General features: G+C 41.1%; 1 protein-coding gene across 1 annotated transcript in view; it reads left to right on the forward strand.

The window, feature by feature from the left end:
• Positions 1 to 20,159, forward strand: part of NBDY (negative regulator of P-body association) — a 181,272-nt gene extending 161,113 nt beyond the window's left edge. The window contains exon 3 of the mRNA XM_045878794.3: positions 19,648 to 20,159. The gene's annotated coding sequence lies outside the window, so the exon portion shown is untranslated. The remainder of the gene's footprint in view (positions 1 to 19,647) is intronic.
• Positions 20,160 to 23,272: the final 3,113 nt, after the last annotated feature.

Below are 23,272 nucleotides of genomic sequence, written 5' to 3' on the forward strand. Positions count from 1 at the left end.
GTTAGAAGAAACTAGATCCCAAAATAGGAAAGGGAGGAAAAAAAAATACACACATGCAAAAATGAAATTGGATACAATGAAAGTAGGCCAAAAATGAAAAAAAAAAATAAAACATAGGTATAAATATGAAAATTAAAGAAGGCTTAAAAATAATTAACAAAATAAAAAAATAGATGAAAGGGAAAATAAAATAAGAAATTGAAGGACTAGGGGGAAAGATGGTGGAGGAGTAGGGGACCCTATTTCAACTGGTCCCTGGAATTCAGCTGGATATCTACCAGACCACACGGAGCACCCACAAAACCAGCCTGAGATGTAAGAAGTTCTGGATCTCTACAAACAGAATATCGCAGGCAGTTGGTTTTGAGGTATGAAGTGGAGAGCTGTGATTCTGCAGGCAGATATCGGAGGATAAACGGCAGCGGGAGGGTGCTTGGATGTGGGGATCCTACACTGCCGGTGAGAGACAGCCTCGCGCGCTGCAGACGGGGCACAGACTCACAGACCGGTAGCGTCGGGAAAGGACTTTAGGGCAGCTTCCAGGGTGGAAAACCAGACCAACGGGATCACATGCTCGGGAACCACAGCCCCCCAGACAGAAACCCGAAGCCACGGTCATGCGCACGCGAACTGCAGCCTCCGAGAAGGAAACCCGGTGCGCCGGGGTCCCGCCAGTGAACTGCAACCCCCGGGGTGGAAACCCTGAGCAGTGGAGTCGCGTGCACGTGAACTGCCATCCCGGGACAGAACCCCAAGCGGTGGAGTTGCGCACGCATGCGAACTGGGAGCGGCTGGCGGTGTTAGAAGCACAAAGGTCAGTGACACGCCCCAACCTGGAGGCAGGACTGGGAGCACTGCAGAGGGGCGCACAACCCAGGATGCTGCACTTTATAGCAGCATGGACAGAAACAGAGACACTGTGGCCTGGAGAGCTCACTGAAGAACACTGAGGTCTCTCTGCTCTGAGGCAGAGGGTTGGAAATGGTCTCTTCTGCTCTGACTCGCGGAAGAGACGGGGAAAGCCACCAGGGAAAGGTGCCAGAGAACAAAAGTCCCAAAGACTGATTCCCACTGAGCCCATCCCCCGCCACAGGGGCGCAGGGCAATTCCGCCCAAACAGGGTCGCCTGAGTAACAGTGCGGCAGGCCTCTCCCCCAAAAGACAGGCTGGGAAAACCAGAGGCCAGCAACCCTAAGGTCCCAAGAAAACAGGTGCATCTTGCTTGGGTTCTGGTCAATAATTTGGACTCTATACATTCCCTCAAACACCCATCCACAGAATGACTAGGAGGAAGAGCCCCCAAAACAGAAAAGACTCAGAGATTATGACTTATGCTGCAGATTTACAAATGGATGCAGATATAACCAAGATGTCAGAGATGGAATTCAGGCTAGCAATTGTGAAGACAATGGCTAGAATGGAGAAATCAATCAATGGCAACATAGAGCCACTAAGGGCAGAAATAAAAGGTGAATTGGCAGAACTTAAAATGCTATCATTAAGATCCAGTCCAATGTAGATAATCTAACAGCTAGAGTAATTGAGATAGAAAAGAGAATAAGCGACCTGGAAGACAGTATAATAGATAAAAAGGGAAAAGAGGAGGCCCGGGAAAAACAACTCAGAATCCATGAAAATAGAATCAGAGAAATAAGTGACACCATGAGGCGTTCCAATGTCAGAATAATTGGAATCCCGGAGGGAGTAGAGAGAGAGAGAGGGCAATAAGATGTATTTGAGCAAATCATAGCTGAGAACTTCCCTAATCTGGGGAATGAAACAAACATTCGAGTCCTAGAGGCAGAGAGGACCCCTCCTAAGATCAAGGAAAATGCGCACCAATACCCCGGCATGTAATAGTAAAACTCGCAAATCTTAGAACCAAGGCAACCATCTTAAGGGCAGTTAGGGGGAAGAGATTCCTTACATACAGAGGGAGGAACATCAGAATAATGTCAGACCTATCCACAGAGACCTGGAAAGCCAGAAAGGCCTGGCAAGACATATTCAGGGTACTAAATGAGAAGAACATGCAGCCAAGAATACTTTATCCGGCAAGGCTTTCATTTAGAATATATGGAGAGATGCAGAGCTTCCACGACCAGCAGAAGTTGAAAGAAGAGGGGACCACTAAGCCGGCCCTGCAAGAAATATTAAGGGGGGTTCTCTAAAAGGAGAAAGACCCCAAGAGTGATCTACAACAGAAATGTACAGGGACAATCTATAAAAACAACATCTTCACAGGCAACATAATGACCATTAATTCATATCTTTCAATAATCACTCTCAACGTGAATGGCCTAAACGCTCCCATAAAATGGCACAGAGTTGCAGATTGGATAAAAAGACAGGACCCATCCATATGCTGTCTACAAGAGACTCATTTTGAACCTAAAGATACATCCAGACTGAAAGTGAAGGGATGGAGATCTATCTTCCATGGCAGCGGACCTCAAAAGGAAGCTGGGATAGCCATTCTTATATCAGACAAATTAGAATTTAAACTAAAGTCTGTAATAAGAGACACAGAAGGACACTATATCATTCTTAAAGGGTCTATCCAAAAAGAAGATCTAACAGTTGTAAATACTTATGCCCCCAATATGGGAGCAGCCATCTACATAAGCCAACTGTTAACCAAAATAAAGAGTCATGTTGATAACAATACGTTAATTGTAGGAGACCTCAATACTCCACTCTCAGCAATGGACAGATCATCTAAGCAGAAAATCAACAAGGAAACAAGAGCTTTGAATGATACATTGGACCAGATGGACCTCATAGATATTTACAGAACATTCCACCTTAAAACAACAGAATACTCATTCTTCTTGAGCGCACATGGAACTTTCTCCAGAATAGACCATATACTGGGTCACAAATCAGGTCTCAACCGATACCAAAAGAGTGAGATTATTCCCTGCATATTCTCAGACCACAATGCTCTAAAACTGGAACTCAATCACAAGAAAAAACTGGGCAGAAATTCAAACACTTGGAGGCTAAAGACCACTCTGCTCAAGAATGTTTGGGTCAACCAGGAAAGCAAAGAAGAACTTAAACAATTCATGGAAATCAATGAGAACGAAAACACATCAGTCCAAAACCTATGGGATACTGCAAAGGCGGTCCTAAGGGGGAAATACATAGCCATGCAAGCCTCACTCAAAAAAAATAGAAAACCCCGAATTCACCAGCTAACTCTACACCTTAAAGAACTAGAGAAAAAGCAACAAATGATGCCTATACCACACAATAGAAGAGAAATAATTAAAATAAGAGCAGAAATCAATGAATTAGAAACGAGAAACACAGTAGATCAGATCAACGAAACTAGAAGTTGGTTCTTTGAAAGAATTAATAAGATTGATAAACCACTGGCCAGACTTATCCAAGAGAAGAGAGAAAGGACCCAAATTAATAAAATGATGAATTAACGGGGAGCGATCACGACTAACACCAAGGAAATAGAAACAATTATTAGAAATTATTATCAACAGCTATATGCTAATAAACTGAGCAATCTGGATGAAATGGAGGCCTTCCTGGAAACCTATAAGCTGCCAAGACTGAAACAGGAAGAAACTGACAACCTGAATAGGCCAATAACCAGTAATGAGACTGAAGCAGTGATCCAAAACCTCCCAGAAAACAAGAGTCCAGGGCTTGATGGATTCCCTGGGGAATTCTACCAAACTTTCAAAGAAGAAATAATAGCTATTCTACTGAAGCTGTTTCAAAAAATAGAAACAGAAGGAAAGCTTCCAGACTCATTCTATGAGGCCAGCATTACCTTAATCCCCCAACTAGGCAAAGACCCCATCAAAAAGGAAAATTTCAGATCGATATCCCTGATGAGTATGGATTCCAAAATCCTCAACAAAATCCGAGCTAATAGGATCCAACAATACATTCAAAGGATCATCCACCACAACCAAGTGGTATTTATCCCCGGGATGCAAGGGTGCTTCAACATTCGCAAATCAATCAATGTGATAGAACACATTAATAAGAGGAGGGAGAAGAACCATATGGTCCTCTTAATTGATGTAGAAAAAGCATTTGACAAAATACAACATACTTTCCTGATTAAAACTCTCCAGAGTATAGGGATAGAAGGAACATTCCTCAAGCTCATAAAATCCATCTATGAAAAACTCACAGCGAATATCATCCTCAATGGGGAAAAGCTGAGAGCCTTTCCCTTAAGATCAGGAACATGTCAAGGGTGCCCACTCTCACCGCTATTGTTCAACAGAGTACTAGAAGTCCTAGCAACAGCAATTAGACAACAAAAAGAAATAAAAGGTATTCAAACTGGCAAAGAAGTCAAACTCTCTCTTTTTGAAGACGACATGATACTTTATGTGGAAAACCCAAGAGACTCCACCCCCAAATTACTAGAACTCATCCAGCAATTCAGTAATGTGGCAGGATACAAAATCAATGCACAGAAATCAGTTGCTTTCTTATACACTAACAACACAACTGTTGAAAGAGAAATTAAAGAACCTATTCCATTTACAATAGCACCAAAAACCATAAGATACCTCGGAATAAACTTAACCAAAGAGGTAAAGGATCTATACTTTAGGAACTACAGAACACTCATGAAAGAAATTGAAGAAGACACAAAAAGATGGAAAAATATTCCATGCTCATGGATCAGAAGAATAAACATTGTTAAAATGTCTATGCTACCCAGAACAATCTATACCTTCAATGCCATCCCAATCAAAATTCCAATGACATTTTTCAAATTGCTGGAACAAACAATCCTAAAATTTGTATGGAATCAGAAAAGACCCTGAATCGCCAAGGAGATGTTGAAAAAGAAAAACAAAGCTGGGGGCATCACATTGCCTGATTTCAAGCTATATTACAAAGCAGTGATCACCAAGACAGCATGGTACTGGCACAAAAACAGACATACAGACCAATGGAACAGAATAGAGAACCCAGATATGGACCCTCAACTCTATGGTCAAATAATCTTTGACAAAGCAGGAAGAAACATGTAATGGAAAAAAGACAGTCTCTTCAATAAATGGTGGTGGGAAAATTGGACAGCCACATGCAGAAGAATGAAACTCGACTATTCTCTAACACCATTCACAAAGATCAACTCAAAGTGGATGAGAGACCTCAATGTGAGACAGGAATCCATCCAAATCCTAGAGGAGAACATAGGCACTAACCTCTTTGACATCGGCCACAGCAACTTCTTTCAAGATACATCTCCAAAAGCTAGTGAAACAAAAGCAAAAATGAACTTTTGGGACTTCATCCAGATCAAAAGCTTCTGCACAGCAAAGGAAACAGTCAACAAAACAAAGAGGCAACCCACAGAATGGGAGAAGATATTTGCAAATGAGACTACAGATAAAGGGCTGGTGTCCAGGATATATAAAGACCTTCCAAACTCAACACCCAAAAAACAAATAATCAAGTCAAAAAGTGGTCAGAAGTTATGAAAAGACACTTCTCTGAAGAAGACATACAAATGGCTAACAGACACATGAAAAAATGTTCATCATCATTAGCCATCAGGGAGATCCAAATCAAAACCACACTGTGATGCCACCTTATACCAGTTAGAATGGCAAAAATGGACAGGGCAAGAAACAACAAATGTTGGAGAGGTTGTGGAGGAAGGGGAACCCTCTTACACTGTTGGTGAGAATGCAAGTTGGTATAGCCACTTTGGAAAACAGTGTGGAGTTTCCTCAAAAATTTAAAAATAGAGCTTCCCGGGGGGGCAGAGCAAGATGGCGGAGGAGTAGGAGACGTGGATTTCGTCTCCTCTGAGGAATTCAGCTGGATAGGGATCAAAGCATTCTGAACACCTACAAACTCAACAGGAGATCGAAGAAAAGAAGAGCAACAACTCTCTCATCGGAAAAGCGACCACTTTCTGGAACGTAGGATGTGCGGAGAAGTTTATCCGAGGCGATACTCGGGAGGATAGACGGCGGGGGAGGGGCCTCCGTCGGCCGCTTCTGGCAAGTGATAGAACCATGGAGCACAAAATCGGAACCTTTAAAAGTCTGCTCCGCTGAGGGACGTCACTCTGGTGGCTAATTGGGGGGTGGAACCCTCGCGGGACAGTGTGGTCTCAGGACCCTTGGGGTCACAGAAAGACCCGGGGTGCCTGAGTTTGGCAGAGCTCCCAGGTATCGGAGCGGGGAAGCCGGCTGCAGAGGCGGAGCCCAGGCGAGGGCTCTCAGCTCGGGGTTGTCATAAACCGTGATCCGTGGCACAGTCGGGCCACTGCTCCTCCAGCAGGGACCCAACAAGCGGCTGATCCGGGGAGACTCACCTTCCATCCCCGGGAAGAGCCGCGCGGGAGTGCACCGCAGGGATCTGCTGGGTTTGGAGACTCCACCCGGGGTCGGGTGCCAGAGATAGAAACGCGCGGTCACAGGCCGGGTGAGCACGGAGTGCGGCTGGAGACCGGGGAGATGGGAGTGACTGACGGCTTTTCTCTGGGCGCTCACTGAGAAGTGGAGCACCGAGTTCTCGGCTCCTCTGGGGCAGAGATTGGGAGGCTGCCATTTTCACTCTCCGCCTCCAACGCTGTACGGAAAGCTCGCAGGGAACAAAAGCCTGGAGAGCAAACCCGAGCAGATTACTTAGCCGGGAGGGGGCAAGGGCAGGGCAATTCCACCTCCGGCAGAGACATTTGAAAACCACGGCAACAGGCCCCTCCCCAGAAGATCAGCGAGAACAGCCAGCCAAGACCAAGTTTACCGATCAATGAGAACAGCAGAACTCCAGTGCTAGGGGAATACTGCACATAGAATTCATGGCTTTTTTACCATGATTCTTTAGTCTTTCAAAGTTAATTTTTTTAACTGTCTTTTTCTCTTTTTTTTGAATTTTTCTTTTTCCATTTTTCAACCAACATCTTATCAATCCCTTTTTTAAAAAAAAAAATTATTTTTCATTTTTAGAGTCATATTCTATCCCTTCATAGTAGTTACCCGTATTTTTGGCTTATATATATAAGTTGTTCTCTCTTTAAAATTTTGAGATAGTTTCTTCTAACATATTAAAATATACCCTAAATCTCTAGTATATGTTGTTTTGTATTCCCCTGCCTGATCACATTCTCTCCCTTTTTTTTTCTTTTTTTTAAATCCTCTTCTTTCTTTTTTCAAACAACTTCTTATCAATTACTTTTATAAAATTTTTTAAAATTTCCATCTTTACACTCATATTCCATCCCTTCATCATATCAACCCTTATTTTTGTACATATATAAGTTTTTCTTTCTTTAAATTTTGGGAGGCACTTTCTTCTAAAAGACCAAAATACACCCCAAATCTAGTGTGTGGCACTGATCTATATACCAGCCTGATCATATTTGATCACATTCTGGTTTTTTGTTGTTGTTGCTGTTTTGTTTTGTTTTTGTTTTTATCTTTATCTTTTTCTTTTTTTTTTTTCTTTTTCTTTTTTCTCTCTCCGTTTCTTGTTCCACTGCTTCAGGTCTTTTCTGATTTGTTTAGAGTATATTTTCTGGGGACATTGTTACTCTGCTAGCATTTTCTTCTCTCATTAATCTATTCTCCTCTACACAAAATGACAAGACAAAAAAAATCACCTCAAGAAAATAACAAGAGGTAGTACCGACTGCCAGGGACCTACTGAATACAGACATTAGTACGATGTCAGATCTAGAGGTCAGAATCATCACTTTAAAGATACTAGCTGGGCTTGAAAAAAATATGGAAGTTATTAGAGAAACCCTTTCTGGAGAATTAAAAGAACTAAAATCCAACCAAGTAGAAATCAAAAAGGCTATTAATGAGGTGCAATCAAAAATGGGGGCGCTAACTGCTAGAATAAATGAGGCAGAAGAGAGAATCAGTAATATAGAAGATGAAATGATGGAAAATAAAGAAGCTGAGAAAAAGAGTGATAAACAACTACTGGATCACGAGGGCAGAATTCGAGAGATAAGCGATACCATAAGACGAAACAACATTAGAATAATTGGGATCCCAGAAGAAGAAGAAAGAGAGAGGGGGGCAGAAGGTATAATGGAGCAAATTATAGCAGAGAACTTCCCTAATTTGGGGAAGGAAACAGGCATGAAAATCCAGGAAGCACAGAGAACCCCTCTCAAAATCAATAAAAATAGGTCAACTCCCCGACATCTAATAGTAAAACTTACGAGTCTCATAGACAAAGAGAAAATCCTGAAAGCAGCTCGGGAGAAGAGATATGTAACCTACAAGGGTAAAAACATTAGATTGGCAACAGACCTATCCACAGAGACCTGGCAGGCCAGAAAGGACTGGCAGGATATATTCAGAGCACTAAATGAGAAAAATATGCAGCCAAGAATACTCTATCCAGCTAGACTGTCATTGAAAATTGAAGGAGAGATAAAAAGCTTCCAGGACAAACAAAAACTAAAGGAATTTGCAAACACAAAACCAGCCCTACAGGAAATCTTGAAAGGGGTCCTCTAAGCAAAGAGAGAGCCTAAAAGCAACATAGACCATAAAGGAACACAGACAATATATGGTAACAGTCACCTTACAGGCAATACAATGGCACTAAATTCCTATCTTTCAATAGTTACCCTGAATGTAAATGGGCTAAATGCCCCAATCAAAAGACACAGGCTAACAGACTGGATTAAAAAACAAGACCCATCGATATGCTGTCTGCAAGAGACTCATTTTAGAACCAAAGACACCCCCAGATTGAAAGTGAGGGGGTGGAAAACCATTTACCATGCTAATGGACACCAAAAGAAAGCTGGGGTGGCAATCCTTATATCAGGCAAATTAGATTTTAAACCAAAGACTGTAATAAGAGATGAGGAAGTACACTATATCCTACTTAAAGGATTTATCCAACAAGAAGATCTAACAATTGTAAATATCTATGCCCCTAACATGGGAGCAGCCAATTATATAAGGCAATTAATAACAAAAGCAAAGAAACACACCGACAACAATACAATAATAGTGGGGGACTTTAACATCCCCCTCACTGAAATGGACAGATCGTCTAAGCAAAAGATCAACAAGGAAATAAAGACTTTAAATGACACACTGGACCAAATGGACTTCACAGACATATTCAGAACATTCCACCCCAAAGCAACGGAATACTCATTCTTCTCTAGTGCCCATGGAACATTCTCCAGAATAGATCACATCCTAGGTCATAAATCAGGTCTCAACCGGTACCAAAAGATTGGGATCATTCCCTGCCTATTTTCAGACCACAATGCTTTGAAACTAGAACTCAATCACAAGAGGAAAGTCGGAAAGAACTCAAATACATGGAGGCTAAAGAGCATCCTACTGAAGAATGAATGGGTCAACCAGGAAATTAAAGAAGAATTAAAAAAATACATGGAAACCAATGAAAATGAAAACACAACTGTTCAAAATCTTTGGGATGCAGCAAAGGCAGTCCTAAGAGGAAAGTATATAGCAATACAAGCCTTTCTCAAGAAACAAGAAAGGTCTCAAGTACACAACCTAACCCTACACCTAAAGGAGCTGGAGAAAGAACAGCAAATAAAGCCTAAACCTAGCAGGAGAAGAGAAATAATAAAGATCAGAGCAGAAATCAATGAAATAGAAACTAAAAGAACAGTAGAACAGATCAACGAAACTAGGAGCTGGTTCTTTGAAAGAATTAACAAGATTGATAAACCCCTGGCCAGACTTATCAAAAAGAGAAGAGAAATGACCCAAATCAACAAAATCATGAATGAAAGAGGAGAGATCACAACCAACACCAAAGAAATACAAACAATTATAAGAACATATTATGAGCAACTCTATGCCAGCAAATTAGATAACCTGGAAGAAATGGATGCATTCCTAGAGATGTATCAACTACCAAAACTGAACCCGGAAGAAATAGAAAACCTGAACAGACCTATAACCACTAAGGAAATTGAAGCAGTCATCAAAAATCTCCCAACAAACAAAAGCCCAAGGCCAGATGGCTTCCCAGGGGAATTCTACCAAACATTTCAAGAAGAATTAATACCGATTCTTCTGAAACTGTTCCAAAAAATAGAAATGGAAGGAAAACTGCCAAACTCATTTTATGAGGCCAGCATTACCTTGATCCCCAAACCAGACAAAGACCCCATCAAAAAGGAGAATTACAGACCAATATCCTTGATGAACATGGATGCAAAAATTCTCACCAAAATACTAGCCAGTAGGATCCAACAGTACATTAAAAGGATTATTCACCACGACCAAGTGGGATTTATCCCTGGGCTGCAAGTTTGGTTCAATATCCGCAAATCAATCAATGTGATACAATACATTAACAAAAGAAAGAACAAGAATCATATGATCCTCTCAATAGATGCAGAAAAAGCTTTTGACAAAGTACAGCATCCTTTCTTGATCAAAACTCTTCAGAGTATAGGGATAGAGGGTACATACCTCAATATCATAAAAGCCATCTATGAAAAACCTACGGCAAATATTATTCTCAATGGGGAAAACTGAGAGCTTTCCCCCTAAGGTCAGGAACGTGGCAGGGATGTCCACTATCACCACTGCTATTCAACATAGTATTGGAAGTCCTAGCCACAGCAATCAGACAACAAAAAGAAATCAAAGGCATCCAAATTGGCAAAGAAGAAGTCAAACTCTCACTCTTTGCAGATGATATGATACTTTATGTGGAAAACCCCAAAGACTCCACCCCAAAACTGCTAGAACTCATACAGGAATTCAGTAAAGTGGCAGGATATAAAATCAATGCACAGAAGTCAGTGGCATTCCTATACACCAACAACAAGACAGAAGAAAGAGAAATTAAGGAGTCGATCCCATTTACAATTGCATCCAGAACCATAAGATACCTAGGAATAAATCTAACCAAAGAGGCAAAGGATCTGTACTCAGAAAACTATAAAATACTCATGAAAGAAATTGAGGAAGACACAAGGAAATGGAAAAACGTTCCATGCTCATGGATTGGAAGAACAAATATTGTGAAGATGTCAATGCTACTTAGAGCAATCTACACATTCAATGCAATCCCCATCAAAATACCATCCACTTTTTTCAAAGAAATGGAACAAATAATCCTAAAATTAGTATGGAATCAGAAAAGACCCCAAATAGCCAGAGGAATGTTGAAAAAGAAAAGCAAAGCCGGCGGCATCACAATTCCGGACTTCCAGCTCTATTACAAAGCTGTCATCATCAAGACAGCATGGTACTGGCACAAAAACAGACACATAGATCAATGGAACAGAATAGAGAGCCCAGAAATGGACCCTCAACTCTATGGTCAACTCATCTTTGACAAAGCAGGAAAGAATGTCCAATGGAATAAAGATAGTCTCTTCAACAAATGGTGTTCGGAAAATTGGATAGCCACATGCAGAAGTATGAAACTGGACCATTTCCTTACACCACACACAAAAATAGACTCCAAATGGTTGAAAGACCTGAATGTGAGACAGGAGTCCATCAAAATCCTAAAGGAGAACACAGGCAGCAACCTCTTTGACCTGACCCGCAGCAACTTCTTCTTAGAAACATCGTCAAAGGCAAGGGAAGCAAGGGCCAAAATGAACTATTGGGACTTCATCAAGATAAAAAGCTTTTGCACAGCAAAGGAAACAGTCAACAAAACCTAAAGACAACCGACAGAATGGGAGAAGATATTTGCAAATGACATATCAGATAAAGGGCTAGTATCCAAAATCTATAAAGAACTCATCAAACTCAACACCCAAAGAACAAAGAATCCAATCAAGAAATGGGCTGAAGACACGAACAGACATTTTTCCAAAGAAGACATCCAAATGGCCAACAGACACATGAAAAAGTGCTCAATATCGCTCGGCATCAGGGAAATCCAAATCAAAACCTCAATGAGATACCACCTCACACCAGTCCGAATGGCTAAAATTAACAAGTCAGGAAACGACAGATGTTGGCAGGGATGCGGAGAAAGGGGAACCCTCCTACACTGTTGGTGGGAATGCAAGCTGGTGCAGCCACTCTGGAAAACTGTATGGAGGTTCCTCAAAAAGTTGAAAATAGAGCTACCATATGATCCAGCAATTGCATTACTGGGTATTTACCCCAAAGATACAAAAGTAGGGATCCGAAGGGGTATGTGCACCCCGATGTTTATAGCAGCAATGTCCACAATAGCTAAACTGTGGAAAGAGCCAAGATGTCCGTCGACCGATGAATGGATAAAGAAGATGTGGTATATATATACAATGGAATATTATGCAGCCATCAAAAAGAATGAGATCTTGCCATTTGCAACGACGTGGATGGAACTGGAGGGTATTATGTTGAGTGAAATAAGTCAAACAGAGAAAGACATGTATCATATGATCTCACTGATATGAGCTATTCTTAATTGCAGGAAACAAACTGAGGGTTGCTGGAGTGGGAGGTGGGGTGGGAGGGATGGGGTGATTGCGTGATAGGCACTGGGGAGGGTATGTGCTCTGGTAAGCGCTGTGAATTGTGCAAGACTGTTGAATCTCAGATCTGTACCTCTGAAACAAAGAATGCAATATATGTTAAGAAAAAAAAAAAGAAGAAGAAGGTAGCGGGAGGGGAAGAATGAAGCGGGGGAAATCGGAGGGGTAGACGAACCATTAGAGATGATGGACTCTGAAAAACAAACTGAGGGTTCTAGAGGGGAGGGGGGTGGGAGGATGGGTTAGCCTGGTGGTGGGTATTGAGGAGGGTACATTCTGCATGGAGTACTGGGTGTTTTGCTCAAACAATGAATCATGGAACACTTCATCTAAAACTAATGGTGTAATGTATGGGGATTAACATAAGAATAAAAAAAAATAAATAAACATAAAATAAAATAAAAATAGAGCTTCCCTATGACCCAGCAATTGCACTACTGTGTATTTACCCCAAGACACAGATGTAGTGATAAGAAGTGCCACATGCACCCCAATGTTCATAGCAGCAATGTCCGCAAAAACCAAACTGTGGAAAGAGCCGAGATGCCCTTCAACAGATGAATGGATAAAGAAGATGTGGTCCATATATACAATGGAATATTACTCAGCCATCAGAAAAGATGAATATCCAACTTTTACATCAACATGAATGGGACCGGAGGAGATTATGCTAAGTGAAATAAGTCAAGCAGAGAAAGTCAATTATCATATGGGTTCACTTATTTGTGGAACATAAGGAATAACATGGAGGACATTATGAGAAGGAAGGGAAAAATGGGTGGGGGGAATTGGAGGGGGAGGTGAACCATGAGAGAATATGGACCTGAGAAACAAACATAGTTTTAGAGGGGAGCGGAGAGGGGGAATTGGTTAGCCTGGTGATGGGTATTAAGGAGGGCACGTACTGCATGGCGCTCTGGGTGTTATACAAAAACAATGGATTGTGGATCACTACATCAAAAACTAATGATGTATTGTATGGTGACTAACCTAACATAATAAAATTTAAAAAAAAGATATATTTTTATTAATAACATCATATAAAAAAGTAATTGAAAGACAAAAGAATGATAATGACACCAGAGAAATATACATTACACAAATCAGAAGAGAACAGAAAACAAAGAGAAATAAAAGGAAATAATGAGAATAAAATCATACAGGAACTTGAACAGAACAGAAGAATAAAATAGATCCTGGGTATATTTTGGTCTGTTTGTTATAAGAATCTAGATCCCAAAATATTAAGGAATGAAAAACTCATATATAAATGAAGTTGAATACAATGAAAGGAAGCCAAAAATGAAATATTTACTTCGTTTATTTATTTACCATAAGTGTAAAAATGAAAATTAAAAAAAGACTTTAAAAGTAGCTGATAAAATAAGAAAATAGCTGAAAAGGAATATAAAATATAAAACTGAAGGACTAAAAATAAGAAAAAAACACGAATGATATATACTTCTTTCCCCAAGAGCTGGAGTTCTACAGTTCTGTGTGATTGGTAAACTTCGTATTAGCTGGAAGTTTCTGCTGGTTTTCTGGGGGAAGGCCCTGTTGAACTGATTCTCAGGAGTATTTGTTCGGGTGGAATTGCACCCCCCCTCTTGCCAGGGGGCCAGACTCAGTGTAAGCCACTCCAGAGTTGGTGTTGGAGATAAAAATGTCGCCACCCTTATCTCTAGCCTTGGAGCTGATAGTTCACGCCTTTTACTCTTCAGTGAGCTCTAACATAAAAGCAGTCAATTGCTCCTGTCTCCTTGGTTTCTGTCTGAACTCTGTGTTCACCCAGCCTGTGATCGAGCGTTTTTATCTCAGGCACATGACCCCATTGCGAGTATCCAAACTTTATGGACCCCTGTGGCAAGCACCCATGCAGTTCTTCCTGGGGGTGGGAGGGGGGTCTCCCCATGGTTCTGCCTCTTGCTGGGCCCCTGCTCCAAGTGTGGTCACAGAACTGCACAGTAGTTCACAGTTTATGGCAACATGGAGCAGAAAGCTGGTACCTAGGCTCGCTGTTTGCAACCAGCTTCCCAGCTCCCATACCTGGGAACTCTGCCACACTCAGGCACCCCTGTTATTTTTGTGACCCCAGGGATCCTGAGTCCATGCTGTCCCACCTGGGATTCTGCCCTGCTCCACCTCCTGAGTGCCTTTCAGGCAAACTTCTAAAAGTTCCAATTTTGCACTCTGCTTCTTTTAACAATTTTGGGTACCTGGCTTAGGAGGCTCCCTCTCCCCACGGTTTATTTTCTGATATATTGCCTCAGATTCACGTCTCTGCACCTACTCCCTTGCAAAAAGTGTTTGCTTTTCTATTTGTAGAATTATAACAATTCTTTTCTCAGATCTCCAGTTGGTTTTGCAGGTGTTCAAAATGATTTGATAACGATGTAGCTGATTTCCAGGGACCAGGCAAAATTAGGGTCCCCTACTCCTCTGCCATCTTCCCAACCCTCTTTCTCCTTACTTATGTTTTGATTAGATCTCTGTCTGTGACCTTTTCTTGTTCTTTCTCTTGGGATGAATTTCTCCTTCTTGGCATTTTGTCTATGTTTCCGTCTTCTCTTTGTTAGAATATCATGTGTGTTTCTTGCTCCTGAAGGTAATGGTTTTATGAAAAAGCAGTCATATAATATCCAGGGCCTGGCTCTTCATGAAGTGTCTTTGGTGTGTGCTGTGTGTCCTCTGCTGCTGTTTTGGTTGTCCTATCATTCAGGTCAGTCCTCAGCAGAGGTTCTCCTTCCCTGCAGTGGGCATTGTTTAGACCTTGGCCAGAGTGTTGGGAGTTTTAACTAGAGTGTGCTCTGTTCTGCTTTTTAAAGTAGACCTGATTCTATTTCCGCTAGAACTGAAGATTTGCAGAACTCTACGGTCAGTAGACATGGTGCATGTGGTGGTGTGTGCTGGTCTTCTGTTGAAGGTGCCCACTGCTTTGTTCATTAGGCACACTTGCCTGAAAAAAACAGTACCAGCAGAGTTCAGGGTGGTGGGAGTTGGTATAAATAGGTTAGGCAGCCAGTGTCGATGCTGTGGTGTTTACTGAAGTTTATTTATGTTGATGGGTGGGGGAGGGAAATGGCACCATTCCACTCCTTTGTCCTCAGAGATGGGAATCCATTCTCACTGATCTCAGGTAATCTCTCCCAGAAGAATGAATTATTTCACCTCATGCGTCCTTGGTATTTTTCAGATCACTGTTTTCACACTGTCTGTCTCCTGGTTGCTTGCCTGCCTTCAGCAGCATAGTGCCCTTTGGATTCTATAATAGCCAAGCCTGCTGACTTAAAACTCCAGACTTTAGGGACCTGATATCATGGGGACCTATGCTGGTCTTCTGGAGGAGTGTCTTACCATACTGGGACTGATGCAGTTTTGACCCAGAAGGGCAGTCACACCCAAGGGCAGGGGTGTGGGATTTGGAGCAATACAGGCTAAATTGCCAGTGTCCAGGTTAGTTGCCCTCAGCAGGTATCTCTGTGCCTATGCTTAGAGGCAGTGGTATGAAATGGTACCTGCCAGTTCCTTTGTTCCAGAGAGGCAATGCCTCCTCTCACAGATGTGCTCCAAGAAGAGTGAACAGTCTCTCCCTGTGCACCTTAGTCAATCCTCAGATTGTACCCTGTGCTCCGGGGTTGCTTGCCTGCCTTCTTTCCCAGGAATAGAGCAGTGCCCTCAAGTCTCAATCCCAGCCAAGCCCACAGACCTTTAAAACTCCAGTCTTTGAGCCCTACTGGTTACAAAAACTTATGAAAGTCAGCCTCCCTCGTTTTCCCAGCCAATGGCTTTGGGGAAGTGTTCTTCTTGTGCATATCCCTGTGTGCTCCACTCTCTTTTGCCTTTCTCTTAGACTAGGCCTTTCTCCCCAACACAGCTCCAGTGATCTGTTTCTCCCCAAATCCTTGTCTCCACCTTCCTCTATGTGGCCTCTCTCTACCTCTGGTTGTGCAGTTTGCTCTGCCAGTCCACAGGTCAATTTCTTGGGAATTCAGAATGATTTTATAGTTATCTAGCTGTGTTTGAGGGATGAGGCTACCCTAGGGTCCTCCTTACTATGCTGACATCTTAGCTCTGGTTCCTGTTTTTTTTTTTTTTTTTAAGTTTTCTATGTCTTTGTTCAACTTTTCACTTTTTTTCATGAATTGTTTTCCTAATTTTATTTAGTTGTCTATTGTGTTGTCTTATAGTTCTGTAAATTTCTTTAAGAGGATTCTTCTGAATTCTTGGTCTGATAATTCAGAGATTTCCATTTCTTTAGAGGCACTATATTAGTTTCCTTTGTTGCTATCATGTTTCTTTAATGATTTGTGATTCTTGTGGCCTTGTATTGGTGCCTGTGCATTTGAAGAAGTAAGCATCTCTTCTATTTTTTACATACTTCCTTTTGCAAGAAAATCTCTTTACCAGTCAACCTGTTCAGAGATTCTGGTTGGCCCTTTTAGTGGAGTCTTGGGTAGTCTTGCAGGTGGAGTCCTCCAGCAGACAGGTCTGATTCTCCAGGCCTAGTGCTTGGATCTAGAGGGATTGACCTGGAACCTGTGTCCCTGGGAATGGACTGGTGTTTGTGTATGATGGGTGGGTCTGTTGTCGGGGTCCACTGTAAAGGGCGTCAGGATTCTAGGTTAATAGGAACCACACTAGAGTCTGTGTCTTTGATATTTGGCTTAGCACTGGGGCTGACCGTCAGCCTGGGAGCTGGCCTAGAGCCTAGATCTTCTGGGGGCAAGCCTGGGGCTGTGGTTAACCCAGAGCCATGGCATTAGCCAGGAGTCTAGGACTGCAGGTGATGGCTTAGTGATTTGATCTGCAGGGGATGGCCTGGTGCTGGGTGTGGTTGGGACCCAGATTCTACAAGAGGTTGTTTGGTAGCTGATTCTGATGGGGCTTGCCCAGTGCTAGGGCAGTTTGTGGGTTGGGAGCAAGAGGAGCCAGTCAAAAGTCTGGGTCCATGGGGGCTACCATATCATGGGGTGGGTTTTGACATTAGGTTTCTGGGGACCAGCCTGGCACAGTGGAGGGTCAGGTTCTAGGTCCATGAAACACTATCTGATGCTAAGAGAAGCTTGGTGCCTTGTGCAGCAGGAGATGGTCTAGAGGCTGTGTCTCTGGGAGGTGGTCTGGAGGGTGTGCCCACAAGGGTTGACAAGGTGCTGTGGTGGACCAGGAGACTGGGTCTCTAGGAGCTTGTCTGGGTCCTGTGTCTTTGTGGGCCACCTTGGCACTGAGTGGGCTAGGTACCTGGGTCCTTGGAAACCTACCTGGTGCCTGGGGCCATGGGGGCTGGCCTGGCACTGATTTAGGCCTTATGATTGGGTCTGTAGTGAAGTCAGGTATTCATGTAACTCTCTTTCCCCCATGGGAACAGTGTCTCTGTCTGTGCTAGGCTGCCATCATTTCGGGGTAATTTGAGAGTCTTTGCTACCCTTTTTAGTGCATCTTTTCCTATGTCTGTACTCCACCCTCGTGCTTTAATCCCTCACCTGGAACCTTCAGCTCCTGGAAAGGTGTGTTTTTGTATGGATTGCCACTCAAATTGATGTTTCTGTGAGGGGAGGAGCATTGGAAACTTCTATACTGTCAACTTGCTGATGTCACTACCACCTCAGACTTTCAACATCTGTTAACCTTGGAAATTGGGAAGGGAGTTTGTTGGGAGATATTATTAATATCTTTATACATTTCATATTGTTTCCCTTGTTTGAATATCTATTACCTTGAAAATAAAATATTTTTATATAAAACACTCAGCCTTTATGATCAAAGACATCATAAACAAACTTAGAAAAAAATTTGTATACAATGTAATAACACTTCAAAGACATATTATGGATACATTAGTTTCCAAAATGTACAAAACACTAATATAGTAATACAAAAACACAAATAATAGAAAAATAGAGAGTTCTTAGAAGTTCAAAATATGAATGTCCAATAATAAATTGATTTCGTGACTATCATGGAAATATCATTCAATATGAGATACCACTTTTAGCTAGTCATACTTCCAATAATCAAAGTCTTCATAATCTTCAGTTTTAAGAAGAATGTGGTGAAATATACACTGTCTATGAGAGTGTAATTTTTAATACAATACAATATCAAAACTTTAATGTGTATGCTCTTTAATACATATTTTATTTATGGAAACTATGAAAACATTCCTACGTATGAATAAATACACTTCGTTGTTTGCAATAAAGAAAAGTTGTATGTATACTAATTGCTTTTTAAGAGAGGAATGCTAAATAAATTATTCTGTTATGCAATGTAATATCGTGAGGCAGTTGAAATATTGGGAAAGTTATATTTTGATATAGAAAATCATTGTGACATTAAGTGGATCAAAACAATTAGCGGAATAGTAAGTATGGTATGATTTAACTTATATTCAAAACCTCTTATCTAAAGCTTTATATTACTGTAAATACTATTGCTGTGTACATTTAAATGCATAAAGAAAAGTCTAGGAAGAACTTGTACTTGTGTTGTCTTCTGGAGATAGACTGAAGAAAGGCAGAAGTTTGTTGGCAAAAGTTTTGTGTATGGTGTTTGGATTATATACAGTTCCATTATATTCATGTATCACTTGTGTAAGTAAATATGGGATGCCTGGGTGTCTCAGTTGGTTAAGCGTCTACCTTTGGCTCAGGTCATGATCCCAGGGTCCTGGAATTGGGTCCCGCATTGGGCTCCTTGCTTGGCAGGGAGCCTGCTTCTCCCTCTCCCACTCCTCCTGCTTGTGCCCTCTCTCTCTGACAAATAAATGAATAAAATCTTAAAAAAATAAATACAGATCTTCTAAGGAACAGAAGAATATGTTGAAGGCTAAGAGGGTCAACATGGGGCCAGCTGATCAGTTAAGGAAGCCTATAAAAATGAGAAACACAGAGAAAGACATTCCAGCACTTTTCTTAAGGAAAAACTCCTAGGGTGATGGAAAGATCTGGTCTATGTGACAGATGAATCTTCACTGTGCAGTCAGACTCATCAGATATAAAGCAAGATGCCAGTTACCAGCATCCTATGACTTACATTTTATGTTTGTGAAGAAATGCTCTAATAATTCTGTTTTTCTTGTAATCCACCTAGAAGGGAAAGTGTGTTATCTTCTCAACAGTCATATCTGACCTGTATGATACTTGCATTTCTCAATATAAATTAATAAATTCTCCTTCTGTGTTTATATCTTTCAGTCTTATGATATAATCAGCATAATTTCACCTTCTGAATTTGGATGAATTCTGGGACATAACCAAGATCAGGCTGTAGACATCTAAGATTGAAGGCCATGGCCTGGATTCTAGTGAACTCACCAAGGCAAATGACCCCTGTGAGATGGTGCTGCAGCAGCCAATCAATGCTATCTTTTGTGACACTCAGTCCTTGCTGTGTAAATTTGAATTCCTATAAATCCATTAAGGTCCCAATAAATTTTGTCTCTCATTGCTCTGTTAGTTCTATATGACTACTATTTAGTAAATTGTGAGTTTTTAGTAAATGTTTTGTAATAACACCAAATATAAAATATTACTAAAATTGTTGTCAAAATATGACTTTTTTCCCCCTACAGATGACCATCTACTCATTTTTTGTAGTGTGAAAATATCAGGGAAGTGTGTGGGGGATATAAAGGGTAAAATCTGAAAAAGAATTAAATTCCCAGTACATTTTCCTCACTTTACTATTTCTATTCTATCTATCTATTCTATGGTACTTCTTATTCTTCTACATATTAACTGTTTTCCTGGTCAAAATGATTGATGTCCTTGCTTTTTGTAATATTCCACTTTACTTCTAAAATGCTCTATATTAAAAAATAGGGTGTCTCAGTTGAAAGCATTTATGAAAGTTAGAACTTCCAGGGAAGATGGTGGAGTAGGAGGATCATAGGCTTACCCCATCCCATGGATACAGCTAGAAAACATCCACATCAGTATAAATAATGCAGAAAATGACCCAAACACTGGAAGAACAGACTCTCCACAGCTTAATGTAATGAGGTCACATCGAAAAATGGAGTAAGGATGGAGATGTAGTTGGGAGACAAATTGGCCCATGGGACTGTCTGAAGGAGGGAGGGAGGATTCAAGCGTGGAGAGGGGAGAGGAGCAGACCCCACACAAGGCATGAAGAACCATCACTAGGAAGACGAATCCTTATAACATTTGGCTTTGAAAACCAGAGTGACATAACCTCACAAGTTCTTACTATCAGTGGGACGGAATACCTGGAACTTTAAAAATCAGCCAGCTTGGCTCTTGTAGAGCCAGGAAGTGATAGGAAACTGAGTTGCTGCCCTTAATGGGACAGCACAACATTTCTGCTGAGATACAGCATAGAAGCAGCAATTTCAAAAATACCTGGGGTATATGAGAGGGAGATTTGTTTACTAATCTCAGAGTGTATGCTGGAAGAGTAGGGATCTTAGACATCTAAGAACAAAAGAGCTGGCGAGCACCATTTCTCTTCCTCATCCTCCAGCCTAGATACACAGACCAGGGCAGAGCAGACACTCTTCACCTAGCTTGCTAAGAGTGTACCATGCCCCCATGCTCTTCTGCAGATCTGTCCCCTCCAGCCCAGCCCCAGAAGGTATTTTCCAGGGTGGCTGCAAGTTTCCACCTACAGTGGACCTGCATGGACCTTAATGGCACCATGCGCCCTGCCCAATATTCTCTTGAAGACCCAACTTATCCAACATACTCTTGACAAGAGACCATCAAAGTGGCACCACAAACATGGCATGTGCAAGGAGCCCCAACAGGGCAAGAACCACCCTAAAGTGACTCCTGACCCAAGGAGTGGGGAAGGAAACCCCACACAATGGTTTGACTGCATCCCCAACCATTAGGATAGGGCAAACATATGTTCTGACTCCAGGCCCCACCCACCAATGAAACCTTCTCAAAAGACAACACAAGGAGAGCATCTGTAGTTGGGTGCCACTACAGCTCTGGCAAACACCACGTCTAACCTAACAAGCCCAAAGCTGCCTTAGACTGGCCCACTAACAACACAGAAAAAAACCCTGCCTATGATAGGCCAAGAACGGCATTGCAGATGGCTGGACTGAAGGCAAATGAGGCTTAGCTACAATAGTAGGGCACACACAATGCACAAGAGAGACACCCCTGAAGTACCAGGTTCTCATGAACAGGGGACATTGCACTGCAGAACACTACAGGACCTCTTCTTGATAAGGCCATTACTATCAAGAGCAGGAGACATAGCTGAAATTCTGCCATAGAGAAACAGATGAAGAGAGACAAAATGAGGAGATAGAGGAATATGTCCCAAATGGAAAACAAGATAAAATCAAAGCAGGAGAGCTAAAACAAACAAACAACAACAAAAAGAACCCCAAAAACCCTGAAATAAGTAATATGCCTGACAGAGAATTTAAAGTAATGGTCACAAAGATATTCACTGGACTTGAGAAAAGAATAGAGGACCTCAGTGAGACACTCAACAAAGAGGTAGAAAACATAAAAAAGAACCAACCAGAAATTAAGATCTCAATAACCAAAATTTATACCAGAAGGAATAAATAGTAGACAAGAGGAAGCAGAAGAACAGGTGAGTGGCTTGGAGAACAGAGTAATGAAAAACAAGCTGAACAAGAGAAAGAAAAAAATAAAAAAGAAAATAGATTAAGGGGACTTGGTGACATAATAAAGTGTAACATTCACATTATAGCAATCCCAGAAGAGAGAAAAGGGGGCATAAAATTTATTTGAAGAAAACAAACATCCAAATCCAAGAAGAACTGAGACCCCCCCAACAAAATTGCTCAAGGATGTCCACGCCAAGACAATATTTAAAATGGCAAAAAGTAGTAATAAAGAGAGAATTTTAAAAGGAGCAAAAGAAAACAGTTAAGTACAAGGGAAACCCCATAGGGGTATCAGTGGATTGTTCAGCAGAAACTTTGCAGGCCAGAAGAAAGTGGCATGATATAGTAAAAGTGCTGAAAGAAAAAACAAAAACAAAAATGGCAACCAGAGTACTCTATCCAGCAAGGCTATCATTCAGAACAGAAGGAGAAAGAAAAAAAAAAAATTCCTAGACAAAGTAAAAGGAACTCATCACCACTAAACCAGCCTTACCAAATGTTAAAGAAGATTCTGAGTGGAAAGGAAAATTGTTAAGTAGAAGTTAAAAAAAAAAAAAAGGCACAACATTGGTAAAATTATATCTATAAAAATCTGTTAAGGCATTCACAGTATAAAGATGTTAAAAAGAAAACATGCATAAAATGTAGGGGACAGTGTTAAAAAATTAGTACATTTAAAATAGTTCAAACTTAAGTGGCCATCAATTTAATATAGATTACTATATGCATAGAATGCTATATATAAGCCTAATGGTAACTACAAATCAAAAACTTGTCAAAAAATAAAGGAGATGGAAGTCAAGCATATCACTATAAAAACCATAAAACCACATGAAAAGGGAAGGAAAGAACAGAGAACTAAAAAAAAAAAAAAAAAGCCATAAAACAAGAAACAAAATGGCAGTAAGTGCATCCCTATCAATAATTACTTTGAATGTATATGGATGAAATGCTTCAATTAAAACACATATGGTGATTGAATGGATAATAAACCAAGACCCATCTATATCCTGGCTTCAACTGATTCATGATGGACACATGATGGCTGAAATCAAAATGATAATAAGAAAATCATTTATCATGCAAATGGAAGTGAAAGGATAGCAATACTGGAAAAAATAGACTTTAAAACAAATACTGTAACAAGAAACAAAGAAAGACACTACATAATGATAATCACAATAGTCAAACAAGAAGATATTTAT

Source organism: Mirounga angustirostris, unplaced genomic scaffold (genome assembly GCF_029215605.1).
Source record: "Mirounga angustirostris isolate CCGP_5_RB_7025 unplaced genomic scaffold, mMirAng1.0.hap1 SCAF_11, whole genome shotgun sequence".
Taxonomy (NCBI): Eukaryota; Metazoa; Chordata; class Mammalia; order Carnivora; family Phocidae; genus Mirounga; species Mirounga angustirostris.